Source organism: Dermacentor silvarum, chromosome 11 (assembly GCF_013339745.2).
Source record: "Dermacentor silvarum isolate Dsil-2018 chromosome 11, BIME_Dsil_1.4, whole genome shotgun sequence".
Taxonomy (NCBI): domain Eukaryota; kingdom Metazoa; phylum Arthropoda; class Arachnida; order Ixodida; family Ixodidae; genus Dermacentor; species Dermacentor silvarum.
The window spans coordinates 119,161,296-119,184,267 of NC_051164.1; the positions used below are offsets into that span (position 1 = coordinate 119,161,296).

General features: G+C 43.8%; 1 long non-coding RNA gene across 2 annotated transcripts; it reads left to right on the plus strand.

Moving 5' to 3' along the window:
- The first annotated feature begins 2,371 nt into the window (after positions 1–2,371).
- LOC125941368 (uncharacterized) lies at positions 2,372–22,781 on the plus strand. Of its 2 annotated transcripts, none has more exons than XR_007464203.1 (4): positions 2,372–2,584; positions 3,577–3,808; positions 15,764–16,393; positions 20,402–22,781. It is a non-coding gene; the product is annotated as an uncharacterized LOC125941368 (long non-coding RNA). The 2 variants fall into 2 exon arrangements; XR_007464204.1 differs by having other exon boundaries at positions 15,837–16,393.
- Positions 22,782–22,972: the final 191 nt, after the last annotated feature.

Below are 22,972 nucleotides of genomic sequence, written 5' to 3' on the forward strand. Positions count from 1 at the left end.
GCAGCGCAACGCCATATCCACGATATAGGCACTAATTAGGCTACCACGCAGCCTTTCTTTCTTTGTTTTTTTTTCTTTTTTGAAGTATCGACTGGAAAAAAAATTCCACGTATGGCTAACTAAAACCGTTTTCGGCACTCGAGGTCCGACTGGAATAAATGACCCAGTACCAATTACTCCGCATTCTGTTACGCGAGAAAGGCGGAAACTTGAATGGAATGTTGCACTGCAGTTTACTCTCTTTTTTAAATCTATACCAATGCTTCCCGTAAATCTAAGTACAAGACGCCGGATGGGGCAGATATGCATTACAATTGTTTGAAGCGGCAAGCAGGAAGGTTACATATGTTGCTTCGTCTGCGTTTCGCAAGACCTACTGATAGAAAACTATACGCGCAAAATACACACGAGAGATACATGCTGCTTGAAGAACGAGACAAATATTTTTTCTCCAAAGGGAACCGTACAAGAACATAGTAGAATGAAAGCCGACACTGCGGCCGCAATGCACGCGCAATCACCGAGCGGTATTAGAAAATAGTAAAAAATAAATAAAGAAGAGAAAGGAAAGGAATTTATTCTTAAGGCATAAATACATGTCATATGCAATTATGAACCCCATTTGATCGGTCTGAACGCAAATACCAGCGCGCGAAGTAGTACGAATGACCCTGCCGAGCAGTATCGCCAGCAGTTTCCAACGGCGCGACCTTGATGCGGCCCAATCCACTTCGACCGCAGCGCCGCCCCAGTATTTTTCCATGTCGGGCGCCTCACTGCAAAGCATGCGCCGCCCCAGCCGCTCGTCCCACTCAACCACATTCTAGTACACTCTAGTTACTGTATGGGCGTCTTGCGCTGGAGTTTGAGGTATAGTAGCGGCGCCTGGTGGCGGCGAAAAACGTCATCTGGGTAGTACCAGCTTGGATAGTATTGAGCCCTGGCTGTGGCGAAGCACGTTTCTAGCCCGCGTTTTGCGTCAATTCGCACTTTTTTCTGCCCTGTTTCGAGTGCGAAAAGGCTCGCCACTTCTCACAGACCATGGGAACCAGGCTGCGAGCTGGCCGCAGCCTATAGTTATACGAAAAACGGACTCTCCGTGTGCCGTGGGACGTAATGCTAGGAGCAGAAGACATCGGCGACGCCGATCCGGAGAGACCTAGCTCAGCCTCGAAAAAGCGTCACCGTCGTTACTGCTGCGTCTTGGGCTGCCATGAACAAGAAGGCCTGAATCCCAACATCAGATTCTACCGTTTTCCTTCAAGGCCCCACGAAGTGGAGCGTCGGGGGCGCTGGATAACTGCAGTTCGTCGCGCTGGGTAAGCGAAATGGAAGACCGCCATAGCAGCAGGCATGGCTGGTGATTCACGATTCGAGACCCGGCCACAGCGACAATTAACAATTCGACCGATGCGAAGTGGTGAAGTGACCAGGTGTGTGCAAATGACCACAAATGGTCGGGCTGATTCGGTGACAATTCACTACCCCACTACGAGCAGCACAGGTTAGAGTTGAATGTGCTCATCCTTGACCTCTAGCCAGCACGTTGAGGCAGCACAGCAAGGTAGTATTGATTACAGCACATCGATGTTCGAGCGCTGTCATTAAAAGCTACATCAAGCGAGCAGCGCACGAGCTCGCGCTGCAGCGTGATTCGCACGTACGTACGTTACTGCGAGCTCATATGCATTACATCAGTTATTTATCAATTGCTAAAGGGACAGATGGCCGCTACTACAGCGCAGGCATAATTACTTGTCTAGCGGCATGCAGTCAACAAAAATTGCAGGAGAACCGCCGTTTCGCGGCATGTCGAAAGACCGCTGCCGTCGCGGCGCGTACGATCGTGCGCTCGAGCAGTTCGTACACCGCGGCATGCTGAAAGACCGCTGCCGTCGCTGCGCGTACCGTCGTGCGCTCGAGCAGTTCCGTACACATGTCTGCTTATCGCTGCTGTGAATTCATTTATAGAAAGCATTTCCTCGCGTTTGTGCGGCTGAATCTAGCAGCGTGGAAACCTTGCCTGAAGTTCAACTTCGCACGTGCGTGACTCGCTTCACTTGCGATTGACACCGCGCTAAAATTTCGCCGCTTATTTCTTGAACGGCGTACACGTATTCGGCGTTGCATAATTTCTTGCCTTTACGCAGCATGCCACCCATGGAAAAATCTTCGGCGCCCGATATTCGCTGCAAGCCGTGGTACAACACAACCGAAAGTGGCGGGTCCATATTGTAAACGTGCTTCCCGAAGCAGACGACCGAGCTTGGTACTACCCAGTTTCGGATTGAGGGCGCTTTTTAGCACCATTTTTGCAGCGCCCCCTGGGCAACGCAAGAGCCCCATATGCTCCCTACGGGAGCAGAGTTGACTTGCACATCATAACTGGAATTCTCCGCTCTTTCTGCGCATGCGCGAGGAGTAGTGGGTGCGAGAGAGAAATGTGGGGACTTTCGGTCCCTGAAATTTCTCTTCGTCTAGGTACTACGGGGACGAAAGTTGTTAGCGCCGTTCGTCCCTAGCCGAGCTGGCAGCACAGAATCGACAGAATGCGTGCCGGCAAGGCGAAGAAGCCGTGTCCGAGGTGAGTTTGTTGCGACGGTAGTATATTCAATTTTTATAGTCGCAGGGGGATAGGTTTGGAAGTGAGGTGTCTTCTCGGATGACTTTAGTGGCAAAGCATTTTGCATTGTTCATTAGTGTCGTTGAGCAAGGTCAACATGCCGAACACTTCAGGAGATTCGCGGGAACGGAAACTGTTTATGAATTCAACGGTTTGTATGTGAAAATAAGAAAACTCAACGTCGCTATGCACTTTAATCGTCATAGACCATTGTGACGTACAGAGCTGTACAGCAACACTGACAAAGCATTATGCTGCGCCGATGTTTACGAAAAGGCTTCGATGAATTGAAACACACATCGTATAAAGTAAGAAAAGTGAACGTCGTCATGCAATATTTCATAGCCGTACATAGACCATTGTGAACTCTGTACAGAAACACTCGTCAACCACGTGGTACAGATTCGTAGTTGTTCTGAGGATCTTGTATATAATTAAGGAACGCGTATTGTACCCAATTCCCGGGCCGTTACGATCATTGTATCCGGCCCGGCGTGCTAGGTGGGCGAAACAAGTGCTCAAATCACCACAACCACGTCCGAAATATCTCTGAAGGCCTGCCAGCCCAATCATTAGGCGTCTCTGTGTTTGTACTGTGACAAGAGAGGTGACGGCGAGCGCCGCGAGTATCGCACTATATCCCGTGACAATGGCCCCTTTACACTCGGCATGCTTCACCGCAGTACATTGCGTATGCTTGACCGCCTAGCATCCATGCATTGCGGCGAAGCTGATAGTAGGGAACCGGGCATTATGCAGCGCTCGAGCCTAGCTTCTTGTCAGTGACTGCGGATGGAAAACACATACACGTTCAAGAGCTTTTCGTCGATCTTTACACCTCTTTATTGAATGAAAAGGATAACGTACGCCTGTGTCCGTGAGGTAAAAGATCGATAAAGACTCTGGGCACTTACTTGCAGTGTGTGAAAAATAGAGAACTTTATTTAATGCAGGTGTCCATGCTCCTGCAGTCCTGTGGTGACCCTGTGGAGCTGGATCCGGCCTCGTGGAAACACAGCCGGCTCATCAGTCACAAAGTAGGAGCTGAAGAGAACAGTCTAATGCTGATATTACACCTGATTATATAGTGCTTAACTTGTGGTTAGCAGTGACAAAGGCATTGCACTAAAGATTGAGAGTATGTCTTAATACGCAGCGCTTATCTGGCGAATAGGAGAGCAGAAGGTGAGAACAATGTTTTGAGATGAGGTATGCTTCATCTGTGTAGTGAAATCGTGTTTATTATTTGTGTAACGTCAGTGCACTCACTTGCTTAAGTATAACGTTTACTGCAGCTTACAGCTTCTGTCGATGCAGGTGCTTCTCTACTGGAAACAACCTTTCATTTACCAAATAAAGTTGTCATTTTGTAGTTTTACAAGTTTCCTCTTGTGTTTTAGTCTCTTCTGAATCTGGAAGATCTGACTGAATGCATGGGTATCAGAGTTTGTACTCCATCACATTTAATGGTACATTTCACCTCGCGATAGCCGACACACTGCAAATTCAACTGTTTTTATGAAACACCTTGCTCTTGCTGCTCACAAGGCTAGAACAACTGCCAAGTGATTGAGTCGTCCACTTGTGGAGCACATTTTGACACACAGTGTCAAGGCCTGTGCAAACAGTTGCAGAAATCTCTTGCCTGGCATGCATGATGCGTGATGGTGTCTCCATCATTTTTTTCTCAGTGTTTTTTTCTTTTTCATCCTTTGTCACAACACCAATCTTTTTTTTCTTTTGTTTAGCTTTTTTGTTCATGTGAGAGCCTGCCATTGCTATTTTCGGTGCTTCCGCCTTTGCTGTGCCAGTCACTGGCATTAAGTCTCTCTTGCCTAGGTGTACATCCCGATGACTTTGTAGGTGTGCCATAAACAATTTAATCGCAGGGTATTAAATCTCGAGCATATCATATAAGGGAATTAGCTTTTAGTTTTTCTTTTTTTTGTGTGTGGGAAGGCCTCTAACCCTTTGTGATGAAATTTCATTTTGGTGACATACAACTGATCATACTTCACGAGTTGTTTCCAATGGCTACATTTTTTGTGCGTCGAAAGTTCACACAGTTGCCAAGTTCCATAGTGCACACATGCCTCAAGGACTTCACAGCTTGATAGGTCTTGTCTCATACTATTGCCACTTAGTTCGGCATTTTATGTCAACTGTTGATCTTGTTGACTGGGTTGCTTCTTGGCAATACCGAATTTATGACATAGTACTCAGCATGAAAGAATGCTTTAAAACCATTATGCTGTCCACTTGCCTCATCATGCCACTGTGTTATGTTGATCTCACTTCTCTATCGGAAGTCAGATAAGTACATAACATGCATGCCATGTAAAGTTGAAAGCTCAGTTAAATACTTGATCAAAAGAACTGCTTCCGCCTCCAACTTTTTTCCACACTTCTTAGTCTGTTTTGAGGCCTCACCAAATACTGTGGTTGCTAACATGTCCTATGGTGGAAAATGTTCGCTGTCAGATGACCTGAATTGTTATGTCAGACAGCGTAAGTGAAAGACGCTGGAACTGTGCTACAATGGTGTTGTCCTGACCTCTTGAGTTGCCAGGATGGCTTATTTTCCTGAAAACCATAGTAGTAGTCAGAAGAATGGCAGAGTCAGAATGGCATTTATGAAAGCTCCATTCAGATTCTGCAAGACATTTTCCTGAAGCCAGGCCTGGCAGTGTTGGTTAATTTTGGAAGCTCTGAGTTAGTTTGATGCGATCTTTTCGTGGAGTTTTCTTCATTGCTGTTTCTTGATTATGTAGATAGTGGCACAGGCTTTCTTAGGAGCCATTGCTTCAATAGGCATTTCCAAGAAAGAAATGTTGGTTGTCTCTATATCTGGATTGTACTCGGAAAAATCCTTTTTTGATGTTTTTCGAGCTGGCCTACATGACACATGATTCAGATGCTTATAACTGAAAGGCCGTGTTCTTGGTACTTAGTGCAGAAATTTTGAAGTCATTTCTTCTATTAAAATTAGCTGAATATCACTGTTCCTGGATTCCTGTCATTTGACAGGCGCTCCTGAGACATTTGACAGGCACTCCTGTTGTGTACTTGTGCTTGTATCTGCTATGGCATCAGACTAATCAGTTAGTTTGCTTTGCACAGCCAAACATCACCCCACAAAGCTTCGCTTGAGTACTTAGCTCTCACTGCGACTGCGCAAATGCAGAGGTATGTACCGATGACATATAATGCTTGTTGATTAGGATGACAGTGCAGTAAGAGGCACATCTGTGGCAAACAGAGCATACACATTGTGAATGTTAGCATTTATGCTGTTGGACACATCAAGAATCTCATGAGTATTATAAGCTTTTTGGAGTCGGCTCTCCTAGGCAACTTGATCTGTGCATTGGTGTCATGTCTAAAGGCTCTCAACTCTGCCAAGCGAGATATTCAGGTGCTCTGTTCCGAGGTATGGAGGGTCTAGCTGTTGACTCGTCCATTATTATAAACCAGCCCTGGCTCCTGGTCCTTAGCAGGACACAAGCACTGTGTTGTCCACTTTCTGTAGCCAACGCAGCTGCCATCTAATATTATGCAGTGCAGTTTGACGTGATGGGGATGCCATATTAGGTGCGAGTCATGCGTGTCAAAGTGGTGCCTGCATTGTGGTTCTCAATAGTTTGCTGAGTGCTTGAAGTCTGAATGCTTCGCCGAATCCGGAGTCCTCCACTACTGCATCTTTCATAACCTGTGCAGTTTCAGAATGTTAAACCTCATAATTTAATTTTTGAAATAATTCAGGCAGCCATAGGAGTGCGATATGGCATATTGTGTGAAAGACCGAATTGACACTGGCGATTGACAGAGGTCACATGATCGAATGCGACTGGTGGCTAAAGATTCACTCGTAGTGACCAGTGGTCACAGTGGTTAGTGCGACCTGTCCCTCACCGCACCAAAATATCACACAGGGTGCGTACAGGTCTTTGAAATCTTTGAAAACCCTTGAAATTGAAAAGTGTGTTTTCAAGGCCCTTCAAAGTCCTGGAATTTTTTTCTTCCTTGAAAATCCTTGAATTTCATGAGCAATGCACTCTGATATCAACATTGGGACCTCCTTTCTGTGGTAGATCGGCATCGATCTGACCAACTCCCCATTTCAGAAACAATACGCCGGCGCGAGCACACATGGTTACGTTTTGCAGAACTGCACGAGAAAAAATGAAAGGCTTCGTCGCGTCAAACCGCGAACGGAGTGAGAGACCCGTGCCGCGCAACGCTGCTGACTCAGCTGGCAGTGTTTACACTGCTTTCCTCACCCTATCGTTCGTTTCACTCTTCGCCCGTCGGCTTGCCTTTCCGCTTTCACTCTTGCGTGCGAAGTGAAGCTAAAGAGAGCAATAGTGCAGCAACTTTACAACTGATGCTCAGTGCCTTTGCAATAACATAACCGTATTTTCCGGTCAATAAGTCGCACCTTTGTGTAAGACGCACTGCACTCCCTCACAACGGCAGTTTTTCCAAAAAAAAAAAAAAGTATACAAGTCGCATCGATGTATAAGACGCACGTGTTCTTTCAGTAAGCGATTTAAACAAGTTAGTGACGTTTCGCTCCGGGAATGTGGGTCACGCGCAAGCGTATGGGTGCCATGTATTTCCACTCCAGGCGCATTTCTGCTGTTGTGGTTGCCGCGATGTTTCGTGTAAAGTCCAAGGGCGATAACATCGTCCCCGCGTGCCATATGCTGTATGTGCGAGTGAAAGCATGCAACGGTGAGCCAACTCGCGCACAAGGGAGGAAAGCAGGAAGGCAGCCCGGGAGGGACGGGGGGGGGGGGGGCTGCCTGTACTCTCGTAGCAACTGCGTAGTTTGCGCAGCGGCGTGCGCCGTATCTTGACAGCTATGTGCAGATGCGTCGACTTCGGGGTCGATCGACTCACGGTCGGCCTACCGCCGCTTGTGTTGCTGCTCCATCCTTCTCGCACGGTGTTTTGGAACTTGATCACGAGAACCCGATAGCACACACAGATCACGAGAACCTCGATAGTGCGCACAGAACCCGTAGCAATTAAGTCAACCGGCCCACTTCGCGTGGCCATAATTGTCATCAAATTCGATTATGACGGCAGTTTAAAAAAAAAAAAACGTACATAGGTCGCACCATTCTATAAGACGCACCGACGGAAAATTAAGAAAAAGAAAAACGCGTCTTATACACCGAAAAATACGGTATGCTGAATGTTTTGGAAATGTTTGATGAACCAACCCAGCTAATACTGCAGAAGCCTGAGCAGCTGTTGTGAGTGTTCGTTGTGTTAACTTTTAATATTGCGAACTTGAGAAATAATCAAGACAAGGCATGTTTTGCAAAATTGCAATATAGTACATATATTTGTTATAATATAATGGATGTGTAGCAAGACTACACCGAATGGTTTGGAAATGTTCAGTAAACTTGCCCAGGTAATACTGGAGAAGTCAGAATAGCTGTTGGGTGCATTTTTGTGAACTTTTTTTTTTTGGTATTGTGAACTTGCAAAGTGATCAAGGCTAGACGTTAAGATCATTGGGATATACATTTTATTTCTCTTTGGTTTGAATATTTTTGGAGAACTTTACCCACCCTATAGTGGAGAAATCTCAGCCGCTGTTGTAAGCGTTCATTTTGTGTTGTGATCTTGAGAAGTTATCAAGGCTAGACATTTTTATTATAATTGTGATGTACATTTATTTATTGTAAGTGCAATAAAACTAGTCATTTTTGGAAATGTTAGAGTAAAGAAATCCTACTTTGGATGCTGCTTTGAGTCCTTGAAAAACCTGTGACAGGTCCTGGAAAGTCCTGGAATATCCTTGAATTTTTTACTTGTAAACCTGTACGAACCCTGATTCACAATTCATGCCATTCACGTCTGCCCGCACATAAATTATGTGTTTACATGACAAATCGTGTTTGTTTTTATCCCTTTATGGTCCACGATGTGTGATGGTTATGTCATTAGCTGCAACGTTAGTACCTGTGGACATGGCAATGATTGCAACAGTCACCCTCAAGTTCTCCATGTGAGTCAGTGCAAGCTTTGGAACCACACTGTTAATGGTTCTGCTGTATTGCTTTAGCTACATAACCTCCTTCCTAGCTTTTCTTTCAAATCTTTCTGCAATTCCTCATTCTCTCTACGACACTGTGCAATTTCAACTTTAGCAGCAGCCATTTCCTAAAAAAGAAAAGCTTCAACATCTGCCTTGAAAAGCGCAAAATGCTCATTCATGAAGCCAATAGCTTCCTAAATGCTACTGAGTTTATCATGTATTTCAGTACTTGAACCGACCTTTGCCTTAGCGTTCCACTACATAAACTACTGGACGATTGTATTCTCAGGAAGGCACAGGCATGAATTAGCAAGCTACATGTTTTCCTGCTCAAGCCTGAGGCCCCTGCAATGGCTGAATGGCTACGAAGTGTAGAATTGGTTAACCTGCACGAGCTTGTGGTTGGGCATTTGGCGATGCTTAGGTTTGGGTTGGTTTCAGCACTGACTAACCATACTATGCACATTGCTCAGTGCTTGAATATATTTGGGAGCATTATCCAGATGCTGTAGTGACTTTCTGAATGTTTTTTCATGCAATACCCTGCCAGCCACAAATATGAGGCTGTGTGCGGTAACTGTTTCCGGTCTGAACTTATTTTAATGAAGTAAAAACTATATTACATGCATCTGAACGACACGAGCCAAGGAAAAATTGTAAGAATTTCCACTCTATAATCTTTGCAATGAATCGAACGGTTTTCTCATAAACTGCCGAAAACTGAAATGTGTTGTAATTCAAACTCATAATGGTATGAAATATGGCCACAGGCTATACGAAATCTGCCGTGGTTGCTCAGTGGTTATGGTGTTGAGCTGCTAAGCACGAGGTAGCGGGATCAAATCCCGACCATGTTGGCTGCATTTCAATGGGGGCAAAATGCAGAAAACACCTGTGTACTTAGATTTAGGTGCACATTAAAGAACCCCCTGTGGTCCAAATTTATTTTCAATACTGCCAGTCTCTTCCGAGACCATAGCAGGTGGGCGTACAGATTGTACATGCAGGTAGAATAATACATCAGCACCACACGGCAAAACAAACAGAAATCCAATGCAGTGACAGTCATCACAAAAGTATAAGATTAAAAGGTATCCAAATAAGTTTGAATAATGATAATTAGGAATGAATACCGAGCTGAACTTCTATGGACAACACACTTGTACCACATATAACTTATACACACTTATAATAGAAATAATATATAAAGCACACATTTTTATCCTCAGATAACACAAAGTAACCAACAGCAACAGATAACAGAAATTATACATGAAATGGAATGGTACACAGGCAAATAACAGCAAACCTGAAAACGCTCTGTAGTGAGAACTTGGCCACTAATATTCTTCCAATGATGGTGAAATGCCTCTGGGGCGGAGAGCGCTACTGCATTAACAGATGATACTTGCTATTTTTGAGGCAAAGTCCGATAATGAGTTCGCATTAGTAACCGAGGGATCTAAACAATTCCATTCCCTGATAGCAAGTGGAAAAAAAGAGTGCTTGAAAGTGTCATTGTAGTAAGAGTACTGTCAGTGTGTGTGAATGTTTGTGCCGGGTTACGCAGGATTCTGATGGACGAATGTATAATGATGTATCAATTTTGTAATAGTTGTGAAGTAGCTGAAAAATAAATTTCAGGCACCCTTGTTTTGCTCTAATCGCCAGTGTTTGGAGGCCAGAGCGTGTTGACATATTTCTGGGAGAATCAGTGCGCTTATATTTGTTGCAGATGAAGCTTGCAGCCTTCCTCTGTACATTTTCTAGTTTTTTGATGCTAGTGACTGTAGAAGGAAACCATACTGTGTTAGCGTATTCTAATACCGGTCTAACATAGGTAGTATAGGCTAGAAGCTTGGTAGATTGAGGGGCCAGCCGGAGGCATGTGCGAAGACAAACAGCTTGCGCAGAGCAACTGAAGTAATATTAGAAATATGCACATCCCATCTTAGGTTTGAAGCAAGCGTGACACCTAAATAATTTTGTTCATTCACTTGATATTCGTATTTGATAGCTTCTTTCTTTCGGGTTATCGTCATGCATACTGTTTTTGGGGGGTTCATCGACATTTGCCACATGTCGCACCAGTTGGAGAGATGGTTGAAGGAATCAGTTAGTGCAAGGTGATCTGAATGACTGTTAATTTCTTTGTAAATAATGCAGTCGTCAGCGAAGACCCTAATGTTGCAAGATATATTGTCTGTGATACCATTAATAAAAATAAGAAATAACAAAGGCCCCAGAACGAAGCCTTGTGGTACTCCGGACATGACAGGCAGGGTTTCTGATGGTACTTGCTCCAACAGAACATATTGGGAATGGTCAGTTAAAAAGTCTTAAATCCAACGTGTTAATAATCCATCTCCAATAGGGACTCCACCCACTGCGAAGCCCCCTAAGGGCTCCACCTCTCTCTTTTGTTTTTAATAAAGGCTTTCAAGCAAGCAAGCAATGATATTTCGGAGCTTGGCAATTAAATTGTTGTGACATACGGAATCAGAGGCCTTAGAAAAGTCTAGTAGTATAATATCTGTTTGCGCGCAGTTGTTAATAGACAGTGCTAAATCATGAACAACCTCTGTTAGTTGCGTTATAGTTGATAATCTGCTACGGAACCCGTACTGGCAAGATGACAAAATGCCGTTCGTCTCCAAGGAAACGGCTAAATGTTTAAGATTATATGTTCAAATATTTTGCACGACGTGCTGGTTAATGATATTGGTCTGACGTTAGAAGGGTCACCGCTATTTCCTGCTTTGGGAATCGGTGTTATTTTAGCTTTTCTCCAATCTTCTGGAAGTTCTGATACGGCGAGAGATTTGCGGAAAACCAAACCAAGGTATTTACTGCACCATTGCACATATCGTTTAAGAAAGGGATTGGGGAAGTTGTCTGGTCCCGAAGATTATTTTGGGTCTAGTTCGAGCAAAAGACTAAATATTCCTTCGTCACTTACATCTATTGGGTTGATACCCGTGATATCGGAAGGGGGGGGGGGGGTAAAGTAAAAGAAGTAAAAGCTTCGGAATTTTTCCGTTATCTTTTGTGAAGACAGAGTGGCAAAAGTTGTATATATTGGACTTTGCCCTTTTCTGTTCTAATGTTAGTTCAGGACTGCCTGTTTTTCTAGGGCGGAAATGCTTCCAGACCCTCTGCCGGTTACCAGTAATGTATGACGGTAGTGTGACTTTGAAGTAATCTTCTTTTGCTTGTTTTGTTTTGATCTTGAAGTTTGAAATGGCTGTTTTTAGTTTTGATACATTCGCACTGCAGCACGTTTTCTTTACCGCTTTCTGTAGTCGCTTAACTTTTCGTTTTGCATGTAGAATTTCTCTTGTTATCCAAGGGTTATTTCTTTGGGGCCGTGTAAGCCGTAGTGGAATAAAGTAATTCATGCAGTAATAAACAATGTGCTTGAATCGTAGCCACAGGTCATTTACAGTTGTGACAGGATCACAGTTCAATTCCATGAACTGATAAGATTCATGAGCTAAACAAGTTAGTACGCTGGCGTCATCTGCTTTACTGAAGTTCGGAACATGTGTTACTATTGATTGAAAGTGTAAGCTGTGATCGAGTGTTAATCCGCAAATGGGCACTCTGTGGTCCGAAATACCCTCTACAACATCAACTTGAGCGTTGATAAGGCTAAGGTGACTACTAATAAGTGTTAGATCTAATATACTGGTGGCTGTTCCTTGAACACGCATTGGGCATGAAACAACTTGATGGAGGTTGAAATTTAGCATTAAATCGAACAAAGCCTCTGAACCCTGTGAGGTGTGGTGCATGCTACTCCAGTTTATATCAGCAAGCTTAAAATCACCCATTAGTATAACTGCAGAGCTACGGACATGTTGCTGAAGAAAATCGTGGGTGGAAACTATGCCTTCGGGACCAGAGGATTGGCTACGATAAAAGCAACCCGCCACTATGCTTGTACCATTGCACATTATTTTGCAGAAAACTGCCTCTGTGTTCGGGACATGAGGCAGCAGTGTATATGAAATGGAACGTCAAATTAACGCCACGCCTCCGCCACGAGATGGTCTGTCTTTTCGGATGACAGCGTAGTTAGGGGCAGCGAATTCCTGGTCGAGTACAGCTGGTGAAAGCCAGGTTTCCATTATTGCCGCAATGTCTGGTTCATAAAGTAGCAGGCGTGCCTCATAATCAGATGGTGGTTTTGGCATGTAAAACCCCATTAAAAAAATATATATATTTTATGAATACCATTTTTGTGCTACTGCTACCCAAGGTACGTTATATGCATTAAGCAGCAGGCTCCAAAATTAGAGTGCAGGGGCCTAACCTCAGCGTAATGGGACCCATGGACATTTGTGAAATTTCAAGATCCATGTTTATCTGCATCACAAAATCAAATTATGTGATAAGGATTGCCAACACCCATGTTCCTGAAAATAGTTTTATTGTTTATTTTTCTCAGTGTTGGGTATACAACCACGCAACCTTGTTGTTGTTGCAGAATAAACTCAATTCAATTAAAATTCTTGCAAAACATTCATTCCTACCTGAATCATTGAATGAGGAAAGGTTATGTACTTAATCCTTATGCAAGTGCATATGTATTAAAGGTTGCAGTCGTGCCTTACGTGCATGGGCTCACTCACAATTTTAAGAATTGCGACGAGGGCTGGTGTCAGGGTTGTAGCTTCAGCCCCGAGCAAGGCCTTGTCTATGTGCTTCCTGGTGAATGGCACGTTTGAGCAAAAAGCCTTGCAAAAAAGCACATAGAACAACGTTAACATTCTAGTTTTAGGCGTAATTTACCAGACACATTTGTCTTGTGGTAAAGTATATATTGGACAGACCAAAAGATGTTTTAATGAATCGACAAGAGAGTAAAAAGGTTCAATTAAATTGCTTTCAGCAAGAAATTTGTCTGAACACATACGACAGCACAAATGAAAAGTTCAATTTCATAGCACCAATTTCATCACTCCGAACTGCTAGCACCAGCTGTCACGAGTGTTAATGGAAATAAAACCACCATGACACTTCCGTCAGCACTCCTCCAATTAAAATAGTTGCCTGGTCTTACATGTCAGATCCATGACCTGATTATGAGGCATGTCACAGTGGAGGACTGTGGATTAATTTTGACAATTTGGGGTTCTTTAACATGCACACTCCTTTAATTTCACTCAGAGACAAGCAGGAGCAATACCTTTGACAAGCACTATGTCATTTTTGATCAAGACAATGACCTGCGCTATCAGATTGACAAGCACCCCTGTGTTGGTTGTGGATGACTGCACCTGGATTTTATTTATTTTTTATCCTTGAGATTTTATGAGCACCTTTTTTTGAGCCTGGTTATAAGTTTATGTTCCTTTACTGCTATTGCTGCATTCTTTACATGTTGTTATTTTTTATTTATTTTTTAATCGGAGGGGGGGGGGGGGGTACTTGTCTGTGCCCGTGCATACTGTCAGGCTGTAAGCAAGCAATTTCTTCTTAGGTTGGCAGTTAGATTTACATAAGAATCTTTGTGTGTGCCTTTCTTATCTATGACCTGTTGCTATACTCAGTCATGTTGCCTTATTTCGGTTTGTAAATTTCGGCCATACATTACAGTTATTATGAAGCAGCTTGCTGAAACGAAACCTTTTTGACATACGCACAACATAAAAAAAGGAAAACTGGCTATTGGTTACGGTTGTCGCATCGGAACAAACTAAGATTTTCTTTTTTAAAGCTAGTGGTTCTTGCTCGTAGGGTTCAGAAATTTAGAGCTGCTCCCAGTAGAGTTTATGTCTGAAAGGCACAACTAACTCAATAGCTGTAATTGCACATTGAAACATTACCTCGCTCTGGCCACTATTTTGTATTCATATATGTGTTAAGTGATTAACTGTTGTCAAACAAACATTAATGTTGCTGGAGAGAGAGCGAGAAATAAAACTTTATATTATTGCTCAGTGGATTAATAAGCAGGCAACCTCAGTCCAGGCCACCTCTGTCAGCATACTTGTTGCTGGAGGCAACATATCGACAAGGGGACTTGTCTGTTTCAGGGCAGACGTGATCGAGACAAATTCCCTTGTTGAAACATTAATTGGCTCCAGTACGTGACCTTCTAGTTCGACCACAGTTAATCACTTCAAGCCTCCACCTTCCTGTGAACTTCTCTCTTGCTTGTATGTGTTTATTTAATTTGTATGAATTCTGCAGACACATGGTTCTGGCAGGGAGGGCTACAAATACATGCAACAAGCGTGACAGTGAAGGATAATACAGCAATGAAAAACAGACAATTATTAATACAAGATTGTGACCTGATTACACGATTCCATTCTGTTATAGTATGGAGAAAGAAAATATGTGCTGGTTCATGCAAAATATGGTGTTATAGCATCCTGCCAACGGCGACGAGTGGGTCTGGTTAATATGAAGATGGGTCGAGCAATAAATTGAATTGGTATGAAGTATAACTTAAGGAATTGAAGTCTATTTTCCTTTATTCTAAGCTTGAACAGTTTGATGTCGTTATAATTGCTCTTATTTAGGTGCGGGGGATGAGAAGTTGAAAATTGGTTGAGTATGAATCTAGCAGCTTTTCTCTGGATATTTCTAATTGCTTTCTCTAAGAAGCGGTGGTGAATCTAAGTAATAGGTATAAAGTAGTTGCGCTGATTCGTGCTCCCTCAAGGGCTGCAGAAGATAGCGCCAACCTTCCTTTCTCATAATGAACCACTTAGAATAAAGTAGCATTGATTCGTTTCACATCATGCGAAATGTGAAAACACCCGTGTACTTAGATTTAGGTGCACGTTAAAGAACCCCAGGTGGTCCAAATTTCCGGAGTCCTCCACTACGGCATGCCTCATAATCAGAACTGGTTTCGGCACGTAAAACCCCGTAATTTTAAACACGTCATGCGAAGTAATATGTTTTTATCAGTGTTAATTAAGTATCATTATCCAGCGCCATGCAACAATATTATTCTAGCTGCTATACAAGTGATTCAAGCTTGTTGAATGTGCTTTGAATTTAATGTTAACTTAGTCCACCCACCACCCCCCTTCCCATTCTTTTTTTCTTCCCAAAAACTATTAGAGGTATAGGCTCTGTATTTATGTGTGCTGCATTGAGGCCGAGATCGTATAGCGACACGTCTTTATTTTGGTGAAGTGCATGCCTCCTCGGGCGGATGACACGAAGCAACTGCCTGCTGCCATCATGTGCCTAATGTACTTAAAGCGAGCAATAAAGAGAGAATTTAGTTTCGCACGTCGCCCCCTTCGTCTTGTTTAACTCGTCGCTGTTCGGCTGTTACGCAGCGTAGCTCGGCTAGTCCGAACTTGTCAGATTGCCGGCATCGTCCCCTGCTCCGCAAAGCACAGTCTGCAGTGATCGCTTCACCAACGATGGACGCTTCTGCAGTGACGGCGTGTTGAACTGGCTGCAAATCATGGAAGAAAGAAAATCTCCAAATTGATGTGAAAAACAGTTACGGTTTCGGTTTTCTGCTGCTCGAAGCGCCATCTGCTTCCTGTAGAAAAGGTGTCATGGCGGCTTCCTGTTTTACTTTCAGTTGAAGTAGCTGAGGCTCAAAGTTTTCTTATGCTGTTATTCACAACGCAGTGCTATTAAATACATATGTGTCTACACTACAAGTGTTTGGGGAACATCTGGAAAGTCGTGCATCGATACTTGTGCGAGTCTTTGTATACGCGTCATACCGGGAGGTAAGCGAACCGTCACGGTATCCTGCACCAACTTGCCGCATGTGGCAAGGCCAATATTTATTATTAATCTTAATTAACGGCATGCTTTATCGGTATACGGCTACATGTATTCAACATTGTCCTTCCTTCAGGGCATGACAAAAAGTGAAATTCAAACCAGAGTTATTGCTTCAGTTCTCATTTGATTTCGGTTCGCATCGTTCGTTATTTACTAGGCATGTTAGCCTTGTCTGATTCGTGCGTGAAAAAAAGCTGTCATCGTATAATGCGCACCTCGCTGTCGGAGAAGCTCGCAGGTGCGCGTGCTGTTTTCGGTGCTTGTTGAAACTCCGTAATTGACACGTTTGTTGTAAGAACCGCGGAAAGAAAGTCCACGTTTGCCACAGTGTGACAATGAGACTCAAGAGCGCATAAATGTGTTTGTGCAGCTTTGTACCATTTCAAACATCACTTAGGAATATACATTTGGATCCTAGATTGATTACTCCGTATAGCTCATACAGATACAGCGCGAAGTAGACACGGACGAAGCGAGTAAACTGGACAGAACGAGCGCTGTTCCTTCCGGTTTACTCATTTTGTCCGTGTCTTCTTCGCGCTGTTTCAGTATGAATATGTGCTAATAACTAGTCCAGCTGTCCATTGTATTGTATTGTATTGGTATAGCATTCATTAATATTCCTGTATTTGGAACGTCCGGTTTAAGATGTGTAAATTGTTTGTGATTATATCAACCCTTCTTTATCATTGGCATATTCATACATATTATTTCCACAATTTTATTGTGAGTCTATGACGAATATGCGCATATCGTAATTTTCTTGGGCACGTTTACGATTTACGGTTGTTTGTTCTCCCTGTCTATCACTGTCTCATGCAGTTGAAATTTTAAGTTCTGATTTTATGATGTGTCACTCATAATAATCCATGTATTGGCTGTAGCTTGGAATATGTTATTGTTGCTGCTGAAGTAGATTATGGCGCCGAAGAGTGAACATGTGAAAATCTCTCAGACTGGTTTACTTTCCTCTTTTCTACACTTACATCCATACAGGTGTGTTTTTGTATGTGTGCGCTAGTTTGCTGTCGCTCCCAACGCTACCTGGACGACAGGTGTACCATGTCATTGATTTATATATCTCATTGCCAGCTCTCTCATGTTTAATCTCTTTGACAACCTTTTACCGCGGGTAAACAGAATCGCGTCAAATGATGAATGTATATAAGGACAGTTTAGCGAAATCTATAGAATATCGGTAACAAAAAATTCACAAAACGTTGCACAACACGGACAGTTCAGGCACTACATCTTTAATTATTTGCTGCAGTTAGTAAACCAAATTGTAGTTTCTTTATAATATTGCCTTTACGTCTATGTGTTGATTGTGTTTATTAAATGTTGGGCACTCAAGGAGAATAAGGGATGATGGTGAAGTGTTCGTAGTGTTTGTTTTTTTTGCCTCCCAGGTGAAAAAAAAAAGTGCCGACACCACTGCTGATGTATCTATCTTTAAGGGCAAAGACACTTTAAAGGGTCCCTGAAATGGTTCGGATAAATTTTGTAGACACCTAGGGTACAGCTACAGTAAAACATTCACGTCACAATTTAAGTGAAGCGTCTCATATTAAGAGAGCTATGGATGATTACAAGTTACCCTCCTCCCTAGCCATGTATTTCCTCCTCAACTCGTTCACCGAGTGATTGAGGATAAGCTCTGCCTTCGCTGGCTCTACGTCATGTTGTGACGTGTTGTCTTCTACTTCCGGTTGTCTTGGAGCCAGCGCTCGAAGGCTCTCCAACCTCTCCACTACCCACCCAGCCGCAGAACCTCAGCGAGAGCGATCAAGCAGTGAGCGTTCTGTCGCAGCGCCGAGTGTGTCCGGTATTCCGGTAACCACAGGCGAGCTGGGTGTTCTGACGGATAGGCAGAGGCGTAAACTAAAGCCCATTCATACTGCTGTGATGAAGGAGCTTCGTAGACGTACGTGAGCAGCCTGGTTGACATGCACGGTCCAGCCGTCTGGATGGCGCAGAGCTTAACCAGCCAAATGCAGAGGTAATATTGCTGTGACCAAGTGTAAAACATTTTAAACATGTAAAAAGACGTCTTCAAGATTACACTCCTGCCGAAAATCTGAGCCAGCAGCAAAGTAGAAAAAACTTGATTACTGCTATATTAGCTGTGTGTTTGGTTGAGCTTTGTGCTGCCAGGTGACTGCACAGTGCAAGCAGTTCACGTTTGCGCCTCCATTCATCACATAAAACGTGGTAAAATGGCCAATACACTTGCGCTTGCGTTTACCTGAATACCGGACACACTAAACTCTATTGTGGCAATCCTTCGACGTGAAGTGACGGCCGCAAACGCGTAGATGCTGGTGCCGTTTGGATACCCACAGTCCGATGCGCTGCAGCCACTCCGCTCGTCTGCAGCCACTCCGCTCGTCTGCTGCCTCGCAGCAGAGCACGATGTCACAGCTTGACATGTCGCCGATTGCTACGTTTGCAGCCCACAACGTAACAAGGGCGAACTGTGGTGTTCGCGAAAAGAAAGAACAAGACCAACACTGACCGCGCGGCTCCTGTCAACATGGAGCACGTTTTAACACATGCAGACGACACTTGCTGTGGGTCGGAAGTGCTTTTAGTGTAGTGATACATGTGCTTGTGCATTCTCTTTCTGTTACTTTCTATTTATAGAAACAAATTAGCTAACATCTAAACTATTACGAACAACATTTGTTCACCATAATGTTGGAAAAATTATCGATGCGCACCCTGGGCAGCCAATCAGATAGCTGGCCCTACTGACGTGATATGGTCAAATCGCGTCACTTGGTCACAAAACTCAGCCGATTGGCGTGCTGCAATCGGTAGCGATGTACCTTTGTAAAACATAATAAATTACACACTTCACATGAGCGCTTAGATGCGTCAATTTATGATCAGAAGGACCAACCTAACGACTGAGTACGCTTGTACAAAATCATTTCAACAAGCAATCTATTATGTGAGGGCCTTTTTTCATCTCGGGCTGCACATTTATCTTTTCACATTTGCCTGTTATATGAGCTGCCATGAATGTAAATTTTTTTATTTTTCACATTGCGTAAACCGCAAGGTGTGAGAAATAAATGTGTATATTACTAGGCTTGCTCAAAATTGTAGGTACGTGTGCCAGTAGAGATGCAAAATCGCAAAAAGAGCAGTTCCCAAGTGTGTAAATTAGTTACAAAGAGGTGAATCTGGTAAACAGTGTACTGCATGTAATTTCCGTCTAACTTTGCAAAATACAGTATTAAAAAAAGCTTGCAAAATTTGTTTTCACATACAGCTTTTATGGTGGAGGAGCCACAAGTCATGAATCCAATTTTAGATCAATGATATGACATTGTGCCTACGTAGCAGATATAAATTGCCTTGCACTGGCACATCATGACATGCTTCGCTAGTTGAATAAAACTAGTGTGTGTACATGACACTGTGTGGTGCAGCGCTGTGAATCGCAAGAGATGAGTAGGGGGCCCAGCGGCAGAAGGTATAAGGCATGTTTTTTAGCCCAACATAAATATTCTAATTTGTTCATTCCCTTATAAGCAGACTCGTACATAACAAATTACATGCAATTAGTCCTTGTGATCTATTTAACTTTTTGGTAATTGTGTAATTTAACAATTATGTTTTTTACTCTGTAGCACTCACTGTAATTTAATTACTTTTTTCCAGTAACCTTCTACATGTAATTTGATACTTTACTGATGAGACAAGCTATAGCAGTTGACGCAGTGTTGGTGACCTGAATTTGGCGGGTACTACAGTAGAACATCAGAGATTGTGCCACGCAGCAGCCAGTTCGGACAGGCAAACCCTGAAGCGCAATATTTGGTTCTTTATCTTAACGCTGCACCAGATTTTGGCCAGTGAATTAAATCAGTGCTGGTATGTCTCGACAGCAACGCCACTTAGGACGTTAATGCCAGGATGTCGCATATGGATGATTTTTACAGGTTTTCATTGGTCTTCAAGTCCTAGCAACAGTAAAGCACTGCGCTTCACACAGGACCTAGATGCTGAGCAACGACAATCTTGTGTGCAAGATGTCCGTATGTTACAACACCGCCCTACTCCCCAGAGCGCACATAGAGGAAGTATTCAGTGTCACTGCTGATGTCTTCACGGCAAAAACTAGGAAAGATGACTGTCAGCAATTTTTTAAAAGGGTAAGCAATGTATGAAGGGCTGCAAAGGACACACTAAATGTTTCAGGCCAGCTTGTTCTGAATGCGGTATCTGTGCAATGTTATTAACAGGGGTGGGACTCCTGCGCCAATTGTGCATTTTTGTTACCCAGAAGCAAATTCCTGCGCCAAACACAGAAAATTGACCGAAATTGCACCACGCTGCGCCAGAAAAACTTCGACAGTGGCGGTGAACAGCGACCGGATTCGTTCTCCGAAAAAGAGTGCAACCATTCACGGGTTACGCACACCACGTGACGGCACCTCCCGCAGAGTTTCTCATAATTTTCGCACTTATAACACTGGACTTTTCAGTGCGCGGCCACTGCCGGATGTTGTTGCTGCTGTCGGAATGGCTAGGGCGGCTGAGTGGCGCAGCGTTCCCTAGCTGAGGTGCTGAGAAGTATGCTGAGAGCGCTGCGAGCGAACTAGATATTTCGGAGGCATGCAATGCAGTGGGTGAAGCGGGCAGGCGCCTGTGTCCCCAAGGCCAGTATGACATAAAACTATTCCAATCTGTTTTTATGCCCATATGGTTGAGGCGTGAGCCATTTTGACCTATCACGAAGGGCTAATGGCGGATTTGGAATAAGACGTCGCAGTATCGCCCGAAAGGCGAAGCATCGATTGAGATAGCAAATTAGTAGACAGCTATACGAAGCAAGAAGTACTTTTATCGGCCTTATAAACTTGTAAACATGTGTTCACTCACTAAATTAACAATCATGGTGTCACGCGTGCACAAGCAAACATGAACACAGCTCACTCGATTACCACAAAAACTCGCTGGGAAACGCTGGAGTGAGCAAGCACGGCGGCAGCAGCGGGCGAATTCACCTTTGTGCTGCCTCGCTTCAACGCGAACTAAGTGGCGAAAAACAGCACACACGAAGCTATCAGCAGTCTCACTATGTCCCTATCGCAGATCGCTCTCAAGATAGGGCCCGTGCGGCAGCACCATACGCAGCAGCCACCACAGTAGAACAACCCCTCTTCCCGGTTCCCTGCGGGCGATGGAAGATGGCGCGCTTCGTCCCTGCCTACCTCCCTCGCACGCGCGAGATTGGGCCGCCATTGTCGGCTCATCCTCACGCTTTCACTCGCACATACAGTATGTACGTTACTGTACGTGCTTACAGCTTATACAGCACATACAGCGATGATGTTATCGCCCCTGGACTTTGTATGGAACATTATGGCGATGCCAGAAATGCGCCTGGAGTGCTCATATAATTGCTATCGCAACAAAAACAAATTGGAATAGTTTTACATTATACCAGCCCAGGGTTGATTACAGCTCTCTTGGTCTGCGGTGACACATGGTGACATAGAAATTATGTTACAGCGTTGGTTGGACCGCATAATTTCAGTACATTTTCCGCTATCGTCAGGAACGTAGGCGCGGAAATATTCAGTTTTATCGTTGTGCAACAGGATGTTTCCGGCTTTACAGGAAAGCATGCGCCGAGCCGCCGCTCGACCCACTCTTCCATAGTCTAGTACGCTGCAGTTACGAAGTGTAGTTCCACTACGACCTTCCTGTTGGTTTAGTCGTGGTTTAGAAGTGCGCTGCCGTATTCCATTATTCTACCAAAATTCAGATTGACTTGCTCCAACCTGCTTCAAATTAAAATTTTATCTGCTGCAAATTAAAATTTAGTCTGCTCCAAACTGCTCCAAAACGCATTTTGACATGCTCCAGAAATTGCACCGAAATGACTTTGGACAGTCCCACCCCTGTATTAAAGTTCAAAGGATAGTAGCCTCCAAGTAGTTGATTACTTTTGAGTAATTCCTTCATTACTTTCATGGGGCAGTAATTGATAACTGTAATCAATGACATTGTTGTGTGAAGTAATTGTAAGTGGTTACTTTTTTTCTGTAACATCTACAAGTCTGCATTTAAGCCTGTGACTTCCGATAACCCTGTCTTCACTTGTGAAGGATCCGAAAAGCTTTCGTGGCAGGAGATTCGTGAGGCGACGTAATTTAATAATGGCATCATCCAGAAAAGTGTTCTGGGGCCTCTTTAAACGGGGTAAGATATCTGGTCTGTAGACAATGCTGTTGTCAACATACAAGCCAATTATTATTACACTGCATGCAGCAGGAAACCTGCAATCTCCTAAAATAGATTGCTTGCTCTGTCCTGCAGCTTCTGCTTTGTTTGTATTCCAGTAAAGTAGTTGACAGTTATCCCTTACATGAACCTTCTGTTGCCGTGAGGCCTTCCGCAGAACTGATTTGTCATATGCGCGTGCCTGTACTTCAAGTTGTCAATGAATTCGGCCTTGTTCTGTAATTTGCTAGCCTCTGGTTAGCTCGGATGGTTTAGAGCGA